General features: G+C 39.0%; 1 protein-coding gene across 2 annotated transcripts in view; it reads left to right on the top strand.

The window, feature by feature from the left end:
* The window catches only part of MND1 (meiotic nuclear divisions 1), a 176,196-nt gene that overhangs the window by 110,253 nt on the left and 52,097 nt on the right, over window positions 1-13,846 (top strand). Inside the window, exons 8-9 of one of the 2 annotated variants that reach the window (XR_010317452.1) lie at window positions 5,327-5,483; window positions 8,833-8,924. The gene's annotated coding sequence lies outside the window, so the exon portion shown is untranslated. The remainder of the gene's footprint in view (window positions 1-5,326; window positions 5,484-8,832; window positions 8,925-13,846) is intronic. The other variant, XR_010317451.1, reaches the window with a different exon arrangement.

Raw genomic sequence — 13,846 nt, forward strand, 5'->3', positions numbered from 1 at the left:
CCTTGTTTAGCGAGAGGGCATGTGTGTTCAAAAAGGAAGCCATTTCTGATAGTCCCCAAAAGAAAATACTTCATAAGTATTTAGGCAACTTTTTTTTTTTTTTTTTAATTTGGGTCTTTATTTTGGGGGACTACACGAGAATGAGTGAGGTGGGGTCTGTATATGAGCTAGTCAGATGTTATGGCACCCTCCTAAACCGGTAGTGTGCTGGTAAATGTTTTAACAACTGATTCCTGTGAAGGGGGAGAGGGAAAGCCCTGATTTATATTATTTGCCTATTTGCATGGTATACATACTCCCACCATAGCCAGTTTCAGGCTACCAATGTGATGAAAAGGCAAAATTGGGAAAAGATGCTCAGCAGACACCGTTACATAGTATCGAAGGGGAAAAAAATCCCAGGCTCAAATTTAATCAAAAGAGATTTTTATTAAGCCAAGACAAAGATGATCATTGAAATGAGACCAGCATATACCCAGTACAGAACCTGAAGGAATCCACTGACTAACAGTCATGGTGTCCATTATATATACTATAGAGAACCAAGCAAATCATCACAAGGTCATGATTGGTAGCAGGTCAATTCATCACTGTCGTAGGGGGTCTACAGAAGCAGGGAAAGGACCATGGCAAGGATATATACATAATTACAGGTTTAAAAATGTTATAGAATTTGTTCTGGCATTTTACATACCTGGCTACATGGTGGCTGGGGTCGACTCATGATCATGTGACCTTGAGTCATAGTTACAAGGTGGTTATAAGACATTACTAGGACCCCAACCTTTAACTTAATCATACAACATGCACCATGGAGTATTTCCTTCTTTGTTTTTCTTAGGTACACTTATTGATTAACCAGTGGAGAAACTTGTTGTGCCAGTTTTTCTATCACATAACTGGGGAAAAGGGGAATTAGACCTTATCCTAGCTTTCCTTACTACGTCCAAGCCCTATAAGACTTAGAGATTCTCCACTCTCCAGATCAATCCCTCCTTTGATCAAGGATTTCAGCTGAACATCCTTAGATTAAAAAAAAAAACCCATTGCCTTCGAGTGGATTCTGACTCATAGTGACCCTACAGGACAGAGTAGAACTGCCCCATAGGGTTTTCAAGGAGCAGCTGGTGGATTCAAACTGCTGACCTTTTTGTTACCAGCTGAATGCTTAACCACTGTACCACCAGGGCTCCATCCTTTGATCACAGTTATTATTTTTTGCATGGCCTTATATTATCTTTAGGATGAACTCTGCTTTTGGCCTTTCATTATCTTCAGCATGGACTTGGCTTCCTTAAATGGCAGCCTATAAGCTTTAAGTCTTTAAATTCATGGCTGTTTGGGTTTGCTGTTCAGGTTACTGTCTGTACTCTCTGCCAGGTGCCATCTTGTTCTTCCCTATGCACCTGACATGTTTTTGCCTGACTTTGGCTACACATTTCATAATAAATTTGTTTATACCAACAATGATTACAATGATGAATACAGTTATTCCAGTTTGCAATAAGGTTCATAAATATGATCCTGTCGCTTGTGGGAGTTAACAGGTCAGATACTGATGGCATCTGCTGGGGGTGGAGGGGGAGGGATTGAATGTAACCATACTGCTTGTTGGTATACTTTGTGTATATCTTCCCTTACTTCACCAGTGGTGTTTATCCAAGAACAACAGGAGGTATTTGCTACTGATTGAGCTAATTTGACAAAAGCATTATCCTTTCAGACTTCAGTAGTTATTACGATGTGTGGTAACAAAGAACTTAAGAAAAACAAAGAACTTATGAAAGGCTTTATAATGGAGAAAAATTGTCTAGAAGAAATAAACAAGAGTAATTAGCTTACAATTGACTTAGAAACTAAAATAAGAACCAAAAAACCCAAACCTGTTGCTGTCGAGTCAATTCCGATTCACAGTAACCCTATAAGAAAGAGTAGAACTGCCCCATAGGGTTTCCAAAGAGCAGCTGGTGGGTTCAAATTGCCAGCCTTTTGGTTAGCAGCCCAGTCCTGTGCCACCAGGGCTCCAGAAACTGAACTAAGGTCTTTTAAATAAGGGCATATATGAGTAAACAGGAATGGGCACAGCAAATAATGATTAATAAAATACTAATATAAAGAGAAGCTTTTAGGTTAAAACATGGAAATGTATGAATCTGTTTTATCTATTAATAAAACCTAATAGAACAAAACTACTTCAAAAACAAGGGTTAGGTACAAAGCAGTAATTTGAGTAACATCCAAAGGAAAGTTATTAGTCCATAGACCTTAAAGGAGTGTAAGACAAAAGGATAGCACACACTAGAAAAAGAAATATGCAAATCCAAGAAGTGTGTATTTATGTGGCCCAATGTTCGGGAATAAGGGGTTTACAGGCTTGATCCTGGATCTCGGGATGAGTTGTCCACACCAGGTTTCACCTGTTTCTCACACTGGTGATTTTTTAATCTTAGTTCGAGCCTTTTAGTTGGTTGAATCATCCGAGTAGGAGCAGCAGCTTTCTTCAGTTGGGAGAGGTGTATCCAGATCTCCATGCCCTAAAATTTAGCAGCTCAGGGTTTCGCAAGGAGAACTAAATATGGTCCTTTTCATTGAGGCTCCAGGGAATCTTTTAACTGATGTCTTTTCTAATATAGGTACAGTCCCCTGGAACAATGTTAGGCAGATTTGGGGATTTTGGTTTTTGGTTGTCAAAAGGTCCTTTAGCCTGTGAAAACATTCTTTAGAGTATCGGATTAAAAACTGACAATATTTAACAATGTTAGAGTCAGTTAAATAACATAAGGGAGTGCCATTTTGTTTTGAAGAACTACTTATAGTCATTTTGGCATTCATTTCTTAGAATCTACAGGCAGAATCATTTAAAACACTGAATATATTTAGACAATCTTGACATATATCATGACATCTTCTAATCCTATTTGAGGTGCAAAAAACAGAAGTAAAGTGAGTACACTATTGAAATACAGATCTGGATTAACAAAAGAAAAAGAAAAAAAAATTTTTAATATCTAGACAGTAGAACATTGAACATTATCAATATCCTTATATAAACTTTAAGTAATTATTTTGGTTTACTCAGTCCCATGTAGCCAGTTTTGGTTCTGTGTTATTCCGGATTAGCAGCAACTTGAAAAACTCCCTCAGTTTCTACATAAGAGTTTTGAAATCTTTATTTAGTCCGCTGACATTTATGTTCAAAATATTTTTTATGAGTTTGATACAGTCCATTTTGTTGCATTTTTAGTGAACTAATTACCAAGGTAAAAAAATCTGTGAATAATAACCCTAAAAATGGCTATGGCTGGCTCATAATAACTTTGTTTTCAGGTGAAAAGACTTGATGGGAATTAATACAAAAGTAGCGTAAAGCCAAATAAAGTTAAACAAAAACTTTAGGTAAAAATATCTCAAAATAATGATTAACTTTATTTCTAAAGAGATTTAAAAAGTAGCATAAAGCCAAATAAAGTTAAATAAAAACTTTAGGTAAAAATATCTCAAAATAATGATTAACTTTATTTCTAAAGAGATTTAAATATAACACATTAATTTGAAATATTATACCATATAGTTGAAATATATCAAGAATATATTAAGTAAGCTAAGCATGTGAATGGTAACAAAAAGTTTATATGCAAATGATGTGAATTCTCTGATTTAAATGACTGGCTTGATGCTAGATTTAAAAGAAACAAAGTTGTAACCAAGTTAGCAGTTGAAATAATAAAATTATCACATAATATGTGTTCCTTGTTGTTTAGTATTAGGCATATAAATTTTAACTCAAGGAAAATTTAATACTTTTTCTGATTGGACATGTTTATATAATTCATAATATATTAAATAAACCATTTTTTAAATAAAACAGAAACAAACCTTCTGTGGCTTTCTGTGAAGTTTTAAAGTTGTTAGGAGTTTGCTATAGATCACTGAGAATCAGTACTTAAGTTATTTTAAATCAAAGATGTTAAAGGTAAAAACCTTAGTTTTTTCAAAACCATGCAGCTTTGTTTTGACTTAGGGGGCTGAACTGTCTTTGAGGCAGTTTACAGAAAAAAAATTAATCTTTTAACCTAGTAATCAAAATTTTATTATTTTAACAATGGTAAACCTAATTTCTTTGTTTTATATGTTCTTTGATACTAAAAGTTCTTTAAAATGTAATAAACTCATCAAATTTTAGCCAAATACTTTGATTATATCTTTTGTACAATTCTTTAAGTGACAACAATGAATGTGTTAATTAGCAGGCCTAAATATGTAAATATATATTTTCTCTGTGGCATAAAAACAAGAGTATAAACTTGGATATTAATTTAATGTTAATAAGTTACTTAAAGGTTTTGGAAATTATTTTAAACTTATATACCACAAAACATAATTACTGTTGAAATAAAACTATTTAAATAGCCTATGTTTTTATTTTTTACTGTTTATTTTAGGTGTGTCTCCTTGTAATTTTTATGTTTTGAATCATGGTTAAAGAAAAAAATTGATTATCCAATTTACTTTCAGATGTTTGATCTGATTTAGGTATTTCCAAAGAAAAGAAAACTTAAGCCTTTTTTTTTTTTTATTCTATGAGTAAGCAGTTTTGCCTTTCCTTTATTACAATGTTTTATTTACACAGTAAATACCAAAGCTCTTTAGTAAAAATGAACTCATTGGTTCTTGAAAATTACCCCTTTTCCTTAAATAAACATATTTCATATGATATCTAGTTTAATTACTTAGAAAAGTTTTGCTTTAAAGATTGACATATTGCAGAACGTAAAAATCTTTGTTAGAATATATTTATTAATTTTTGTAAATATTTGGACTTATTAAACATGTAATAAGTTTAATTTTTTATTATTTTATTATTTTTATTATTAAACATGTAAGTACTTATTAAAATGGAGTAAGTTCTTTGAAGAAATGTTATAATTTAATAATACCATTCAGAGGTAGGAAGTTATTATATTTTCATAACCTTCTGTATGCTTTAAAGAGTAATTTAGAATAATTTGTTCATTTTAAAGCCTCGTTATACTAGTTAAATAATCTATTCTTTTTTTCAGTGCACTTTTTAAAATTGACTATTCCTATTAAAGGTTTTTAGATTAGCTACTAAAGGCCCAGATTGACAAGACAGAAACTCAGTTTCATGAAAAACAGTAACCAAGGCAAGCTCTCAGGACAAAAAAACAGAAGGTGCAATTGCAGGACTTTTGCGTTGCCCCTCCTCCTTTTTTTTGGCAAGAATTTAGCAAATGTGCACTCAGTGAGTTAGGAAAAAGAAAAACGCCTGTGAGGAGCATTACTTTCAGTTTCTCACTTTTTACAGAGACCTTCGCAATGCCAAATTGTGCACCCCAGCTGCGAGGAAGGAGCATTACTTTGGTTCTCTCATCCCTTAAAGTAACTTCCAAAATGCCAGATTGTGAGGAGTGACCTCAAACGTGCACCAGACCAACCTTAACCTGAACTTGCAAGTGGAAAAGGTAAGCACATGCCAGATGTGGCATTCCCCACATCTTATTAAGTAACAGCACATGCCAACAAATGAAAGGTGCACTAAGTAAATGCACCTTTAAAGAAAAAAAAGGAAAAGTTTCCACAGAGAGCCATATCCTTCATCCACTAGGTGGTGGACTTGTCATGCTCAAAGTTTCAACCCACAAACAGAAACAAAAATCCAAAAGTTTGACAGCCATTCAAACCATGAGCAACTCAAAAGTAAAGAGACAAAAGGCCGTAAACAGATGCTGGTGGAAATACAACAGAACCTGTCAAACGGGTTTGGTAGCAAACTGAGAGGATACAACAGAACCTGTCAAACAGGTTTGAACACAAACCTCCAGCTAGCTCTTTCAGCTTCCAGTGGGAAGGTGAGAGGACCTTTACTAGGCCCCTGAAACTGCAGCTTTTCACTTAACCTGTTGATTTATTCTAGAGCCCCTTCTTTCTAATCCACCATGCAGAAAAGTTAGTTTTACTGAGCTCAAAAATTTCTCAGAATGGCCATTGGTCCGGTTCCTAATCTCTGGTAAGCGCACATCATTTCTCAAGCCAGATGGCATTGCTCAGTTTACCAGAGTTCAGCAGATGAGACCTTCAGTGTCAGAAATCTGCAGATACTACCACATGTCGCTAGATGGCATGCAAACTTCACCTTTGAGCAATCTCAGCGATAAGCCACCTATACAAAAAAAAACTACCTAGCCACCTGTACAAAAAAAAACTTTCGGTTTTTCCCAAACCACAAAGAAATATTGTTTGAAAGTAGATTCACCTCTGTACTCACTGAGATGTTCAAACTTAGACAACACAAGTGAAAGCTTACCAGGAAGTCTGAGAGAATCCGAACAGAAAAACATAACAGAAGGCTTAATAAAAGATCTCAGAGAGCTGGGCTGTAAATTGTAGGGTTCCAATCCAACATCGCTTACCTTTGCGGGGTCCCCAGGGTCCATGGAAACGGTAGGGCACAAAATGCCCTGCTGGTGGTGTCTGCTGCATTCCTTGGCCTCTCAAGGATCCTGCTGAAGGAAGACGGCTTTGGAGCGTATTCTCATCACCAAAACGTCATAGGGGAAAAAGGCCCCAGACTCAAAATTTAATCAAAAGAGATTTTTATTAAGCTAAGACAAAGACTATCACTTAAATGTGGGAGACCATCAGCATGTACCCAGTATAAAGGCTGAAGGAATCCACTGAATCACAGTCATGGTTTCCATTACATACTATAGAGGACCAAGAAAATCATCACAAGGTCATGACTGGTAGCAGGTCAATTCATCGCTGTCTTAGGTGGGACTACAGAAGCAGGGAAAGGACCATGACAAGGATACCATAATTACAGGTTTAAAATGGTTGCAGGACTGGTTCTGGGGTTTTACCTAACTGGCTGTGTGGTAACTGGGGTCAACTTGTGATCCTATGACCCTGAGTCATAGTTATGAGGTGGTTATAAGACAATACCAGGACCCCAACCTTTAACTTAAATCATATAGCATGCATCACAGAGCATTTCCTTCTTTGTTTTACTTAGGTGCACTTATTTATTAACCAGTGGAGAAACTTGTTTTGCCAGTTTTTCTATCACATAGCTAGGGGAAAGGGAAATTGGACCTTATCGTAGATTCTTTACTCCAGCCAAGCCCTTTAAGATTTAGGGGGTCTCCACTCTCCAGATCAATAGTGTTTCTACCAGACAGATAAAATAAATGTAAGTAACCTCAAGAGCATAATACTCTTATTGTTGTTAGATGCTGTTGAGCCAGTTCTGACTCATAGCGCCCCTATAGGACAGAGTAGAACTGCCCCATAGGATTTCCAAGGAGTGGCTGGTGAATTTGAACTGCCGACCCTTTGGTTAGCAGCTGAGCTCTTAACCACACCACCAGGGCTCCAAAGAGAATAATAAGAAAATGTAGTAAAATAATTAGGGAGTGATGAGTCTTGAGTATTTAATACCTTTGTTTTTAATATAATATAGTTACTGTATTTTTACACAAATAACATAGGATAAATAGCATGACTTACAGAATCAAACTTGGCCTTGGATAACTTATAATTTGATTCTAGATCTACCTAATTTATATTAAATCTTCAGATTAATAACAAACCCAGAAATAAGAATTACCTAGAGCTTGGCTGGACCAATTCTTCCAGGCTTCTTAATTAGTAATTTCAGGCAAGAGCAAACCCAAAAGCAGTGCTGTACTTGAACTGTCAAAACTGCCATTTGGTGCTCAGGGGAATATCTCATCCGGGGAGGGTGCAGTTGGCAAACAGAAGTCACGTGTTATTTTCGTAAAATACAACATTTATGCTGTTGCTGTTAGCTGCCTTTGAGTTGACTCTTGAATCATGGTGACTCCATACACAAGAGAACAAAGCGCTGCTGGTCCTTTGCCATCCCCATGATCAGTTGGAGATCGGGCAGTTGTGCTCCATAGGGTTCTTACTGGCTGATTTTCAGAAGATTGCCAGGTCTTTCTTCCTAGTCCATCTTAGCCTGAAAGCTCCTCTGACACTGTTCAGCATCACAACAACATACAAGCCTCCACTACAGACAGGTGGTGGCTGCATAAGAGTTGCATTGCATGGAAAGTGAGATTTCTATCAGAACCACCAGTGCCTCATCTAGCTAATCATAAATTCGTATAATGTAATCTCCAATGATGGCTGTGTTTACCAGCTGGATCGCTATTGAACTTAACGGTTGGCTCTCACAAGTTGGTGCAAGCAGCTCCAATACAGCACTGCTTTTGGGTTTGCTCTTGCCTGACATTAGAGCTACTTATTAAGAAGCCCAGGAGCATTGGTCCAGCCAAGCTGTAGGTAATTCTTAGTCCTGGGTTTGTTTTGTTATTAATCTGAAGATTTAATATAAATTGGGTAGAACTAGAATGAAATTATAAGTGATTGAAGACCATATTTGATTCTCTAAGTCATGCTGTAATTGATGATCCCAATATCCTTTAAACAAATGGTGAAGTTTAGGAGGCATTTGAGAGGTGATACCCATCTTATCAACTTTCTTCATGTGTAGCCGTTTTTTAAATCTCACAAATAATATCTGTTCCATTTTTATGGGATTCTAGGAAAGAGGTTTTACAATCTCCTGCTAGTTTCACAGCCATTCAGCGCCAGATGAATTTACTGAAATTCCTTTCTGAGGTTGGGCCAGGGCCAAGACCGGAGAACTCAGAAGGATGGAATTGGGTGTAACTTTTTCTCTGATGTTTGCCACATTATTAACCTAATGGGTTTATAAAGTTCTTGGCCTGTCTCAGAAGTCAGTGCTATTATCCTTAACTGTATTAAACATGATTCTCTTTAAAGGATTAGAAAAGGAAATGAGTAAGGCTGCCATCCAGGGTCACTATGAGTTGGAATCAACTCCATGGCATACAACAGCAACAGCCATCCAAGAGGTAAAAACTGCCCTAATAATTATTAAGAAGAAAATTATAAATTGTAAATCTGAGTTATCTTTTTGGTGACATGACTGGGATAAAATATCTAGAACATATTTTTCAGCTAATATGGTATCATTTGCAAAACAGTTGAAAAGTGGCAGATTGTGGGACGGCGTCTCAAAGTTACACAGTAACTCGCTTTGACGACATGCTTTCTGGATACTGTGTGTATGACAGGAGAGAAATGTACTGCATTATGAAATCACCCATTGCAGTGAATACATCTGGATCGTAATTTGATAAGACTGTTGGATTGTTTTTTTAAATTTATTTAAAAAACAGATAGAGGTCGGGAAATATGGCTGTCTTCTGAAGTACTCATTGCCGAATCTCAAAGTTAATGGTTTCTATTCACAGAGCTTGGCAAACTACAGCCCACCCCAAAGACCCAATCCAAAGCCTGTTTTTTAAGTGATCATCAATCTAAGATTTTTTTTTTAATTGTTGTAAATAAAAAAGAATACACAGCAGAGATTCTATGTGGCCTGTGCAACCTACATTTGTACTACCCGGCCCTGTGCAGCCTACATCTGTACTGCCCAGCCCTGTGCAGCCTACATATGTACTACCTGGCCATGTGCAGCCTACATATGTACTGCCCAGCCCTGTACAGCCTACGTGTGTACTGTCTCTGGCCCTGTGCAGTCTACGTATGTACTGCCTGGCCCAGTGTAGCCTAGATATGTACTACACGTCTTGTACAGCCTACGTATGTACTATCTGGCCCTGTGCCTTCTTCATATGTACTGCCTGGCTCTGTACAGCCAACATATGTACTACCTAGCCTTGTATACCCTGTGTATGTACTACCCAGCCCTGTAGAGCCTACATGTGTATTGCCTGGCCCTGTACAACCTACATCTGTACGACCCAGACTGTACAGCCTACATATGTACTACCCGGCCCTGTACAACCTACTTAGGTACTGCCCAGCCCTGTGTAGCCTACCTATGTACTACCCGGCCCTGTGCAGCCTACATGTACACTACCCGGTCCTGTACAGCCTGCTTATGTACTAGCTGGTCCTGTATAGCACTTATAAGTACTATGGGGCCCTGTGCAGCCTACATATGTACTGCTTGGCCCTGTACAGCATACATACATACTTTCTGGCTGTGTACAGCCTACATATGTACTACCCGGCCCTGTACAGCTTACATATGTACTACCTGGTCCTGAACACCCTACATAAGTACTTCTTGGCCCTGTGCAGCCTATATATATACTACTTGGCCCTATATAGCCTATGTATGTACTATCTGACACTACAGTCTGCATACGTACTGCCTGCCTTGTACAATCTACATCTGTACTACCTGGCCCTGTGCAGCCAATGTATGTACTGCCAGGCCCTGTGCAGCCTACATATGTACTACCCGGTCCTGTGCAGCCTACATATGTACTACCTGGACCTCTACAGCCCACATATGTACTTCCTGGGCCTATATAGCCTACGTATATACTAACGGGCCCTGTGAAGCCTACATCTGTACTACCTGGCCCTGTACAGCCTACGTATGCACTGTCTGGCCCTGTGCAGCCTACATATGTACTACCTGGTCCTCTACAGCCTACACATGTACTACCCAGCCCTGTAGAGCCTGCAGGTGTACTGCCTGGCTCTGTATAGCCTACATCTGTACTACCCAGCCTATACAGACTACATGTGTACTACCTGGCCCTGTATACCCTACATAGGTACTATCTGGCCCTGTGTAGCCTACATATGTACTACCTGTCCCTGTGCAGCCTATATATGCACTACCTGGCCCTGTGCAGCCTACATATATACTACCTGGACCTGTATAGCCCATATATGTACCATCTGGCCCTGTGAAGCCTACATATGTACTGCTTGGTTCTGTACAGTGCACATATGTACTACCTGGTCCTGTGTACCCTACATATGTACTACCCGGCCCTTAACAGCCTACGTATGTACTGCCTGGCCCTGTGCAGCCTACATATGTACTACCTGGTCCTGTGTACCCTACATACGTACTACCCGGCCCTTAACAGCCTACATATGTACTGCCTGGCCCTGTGCAGCCTACATATGTACTACCTGGTCCTGTGTACCCTACATACGTACTACCCGGCCCTTAACAGCCTACATGTGTACTGCCTGGCCCTGTGTAGCCTACATGTGTACTACCAGCCCTATACAGCCTACATATGTAATACCGTCCCTGTTCAGCCTACATATGTCCTACCTGGCCCTGTACAGCCTACATGTGTACTATGTGGCCCTGCAAAGCCTACATATGTTCTACCTGGCCCTGTGCAGCATACACATGTACTACCCGGCCCTGTATACCCTACTTCTGTACTACCTGGGCCTGTGCAGCCCACATCTGTACTATCTGGCCCTGTACAGCCTACACATATACTACCTGTTCCAGTAAAGCCTACATCTGTACTACCTGGTCCTGTGCAGCCTACATAGGTACTACCTGTCCCTGTGCAGCCTACATATGTACTATCTGGCTCTGTACAGCCTACATATGTATTACCTAGCTCTTACAGCCTACATATGTACTACCCGGCCCTGTATAGCCTACATCTGTACTACCTGGTTCTCTACAGCCTACATATGTACTACCTGGTCCTGTACAGCCTACACATGTACTACCTGGCCCTATACAGCCTCCATATGTACTACACGGCCCTGTACAGCCTGCATATGTACTAGCCGACCATGTGCAGCCTACATATGTACTGCCTGGCCCTGTACAGACTACATATGTACTACCTGGTTCTGTACAGCCTACATAGGTACTACCTGCCCCTTTGCAGCCTATTTATGTACTGCCTGGCTGTATAGAGAAAGAGTTTGTCAGCCCGTGAAGTGTCAAAAACTGGCAACCTGTGGACTAATTATGACCTACTAAGGATTTCTTTCTTCTGAAACTGCATTTTATTTTAAATCTACATTTGTTGTCAGCAAATTCAGATGGTAAAAATACCACAGACAAATTGATATTTTCAGATCCATTTGATTATTGGGTGACTTAGCAACCCTAAGCCTTCATTCCACATGGCAGCAAATCAGCTAGAGGTAAGTAAAAAAAAAAAAAAAGAAACCTGTTGTTGCTGAGTTGATTCCGACTCATTGTGACCCTATAGGACAGAGTAGAACTGCCCCATAGGTTTTCCGAGGAGCACCTGGTGGATTTGAACTGCCAACCTTTTGATTAGCAGCCTGACCTCTCAATCATTGCACCACCAGGGCTCCAGAGGTAAGTAGAACTGGTTAAATAGAACTGTAAGGTAGTAAGTTAATTTGTTAGAGGAATACCAATATACAGATTTTCTCTTTAAGTCACAGTTTTATTTCAAGTTGACAAGGTGACTTGAGATCGATAACACTTTAGAAAAAGCATCATTGACGAATCCTTTTTAAGATGCCTTTCCAATTCTAGTACTTTGGTTACTTACCAGTCCTCCTCATTTATATACACTATATGTATCAGAATTCTGCTGTAAGATATTTAACAAGTAACAGCATGTTGATTAGTCACATTTATCTCCAGCAATCTCAAATAAAATACAATAAAATTATCCTTGCCTAATGTGTCATCGCATGGTCTAAGCATCAAAGTTATAGAAGTACTTGGGGGTGGGAAGAAGAGAATTTAGTGCCTCCACTGCCTTGTTTTTTAAATAACTGTAATTCCCAATGGATCATTGCTCTCTCTTAAGCAAACTCTTAGGTTTTAAAAGAGCAGCTCTGAGACTGTACAAATTGTAGTTGTACTTGGAGCCTTCAAGTTAGTGCCAGCTCATAAGGAGCATAAGCACTGAGACCCACCACTTTTGTCATGGCTAATAAAGTATTCATCATAAAATGATAGAATTGGAAAAATCTAGGTGATTATTGTAGTTTACAACTAGAAGGGTCCAAAAGACTTGCCTGTGGTAACATAATACTTAGTGGCATAGCTGAGACTAGTAAATAAGTCAGTTATTAATGTGTCACACCTCTCTGTGCTAAGCATCACGAGGGCTACAAAGAAAGAGACGATTGCTGCCCTGGATTCCCTGTTTAGAAGGGAGAAATGACATGCAAAGTGGCAGTGGAAAGTTGTGTACTTTTTTTGTGGCTTATGTAATAGCTCAGTGGAGACTGGCCATTTATATAGAGACAAATATATGTGTGTGTTAACAGTTGCAGCTGAGTAGACTCCAGCTCATGGTGGATCCATGTGTGTCGGAGTAGAACTGTGCCCCATAGAATTTTCAGTAGCTGACATTTTGGCAGTAGACCACCAGGCCTTTTTTCCGAGATGCCTTTGAGTGGACTCGAACCTCCCACATTTTGGTTAGCAGCTAAGTGCATTAACCATTTGCACCCCCCAGGGTATGTATGTATGCACATACATTATTGTGTATCTATGATAGATATTATTTGCTGGTCCCCATATATATTCTTTACTGAGCTCTTTCTATCTTAGAGGCACTTTTCTAACTGCCTAACTTACATTTTCTCCTAACAACAAGTCTGTGAAGTAGGTAGAACTATTATATATTGAGCAATTTTCTCATTATCAGGCAGCAGGTAAGTGGTACAGCTGTCATGGATTGAATTGTATCCCCCTCAAAAAAAATGTCATCTTGGCTAGGCCATCATGATTCCCAGTATTGTGTGATTGTCTACTATTTTGTGTTCTGACGTGATTTTCCTATTGTTGTAAATCCTAACCTCAATGATGTTAATGGACCCTTGGTGGCGCAGTGGTTAAGAGCTCAGCTGCTAACCAAAAGGTCGGCAGTTCAAATCCACCAGCTGCTCCTTGGAAACCCTATGGGGCAGTTCTACTCTGCCCTATAGGGTCACTATGAGTCAGAATTGATTCTTCCGCAATAGGTTTGGTTTT

The sequence above is a fragment of the Loxodonta africana genome, chromosome 13, assembly GCF_030014295.1.
Source record: "Loxodonta africana isolate mLoxAfr1 chromosome 13, mLoxAfr1.hap2, whole genome shotgun sequence".
Taxonomy (NCBI): domain Eukaryota; kingdom Metazoa; phylum Chordata; class Mammalia; order Proboscidea; family Elephantidae; genus Loxodonta; species Loxodonta africana.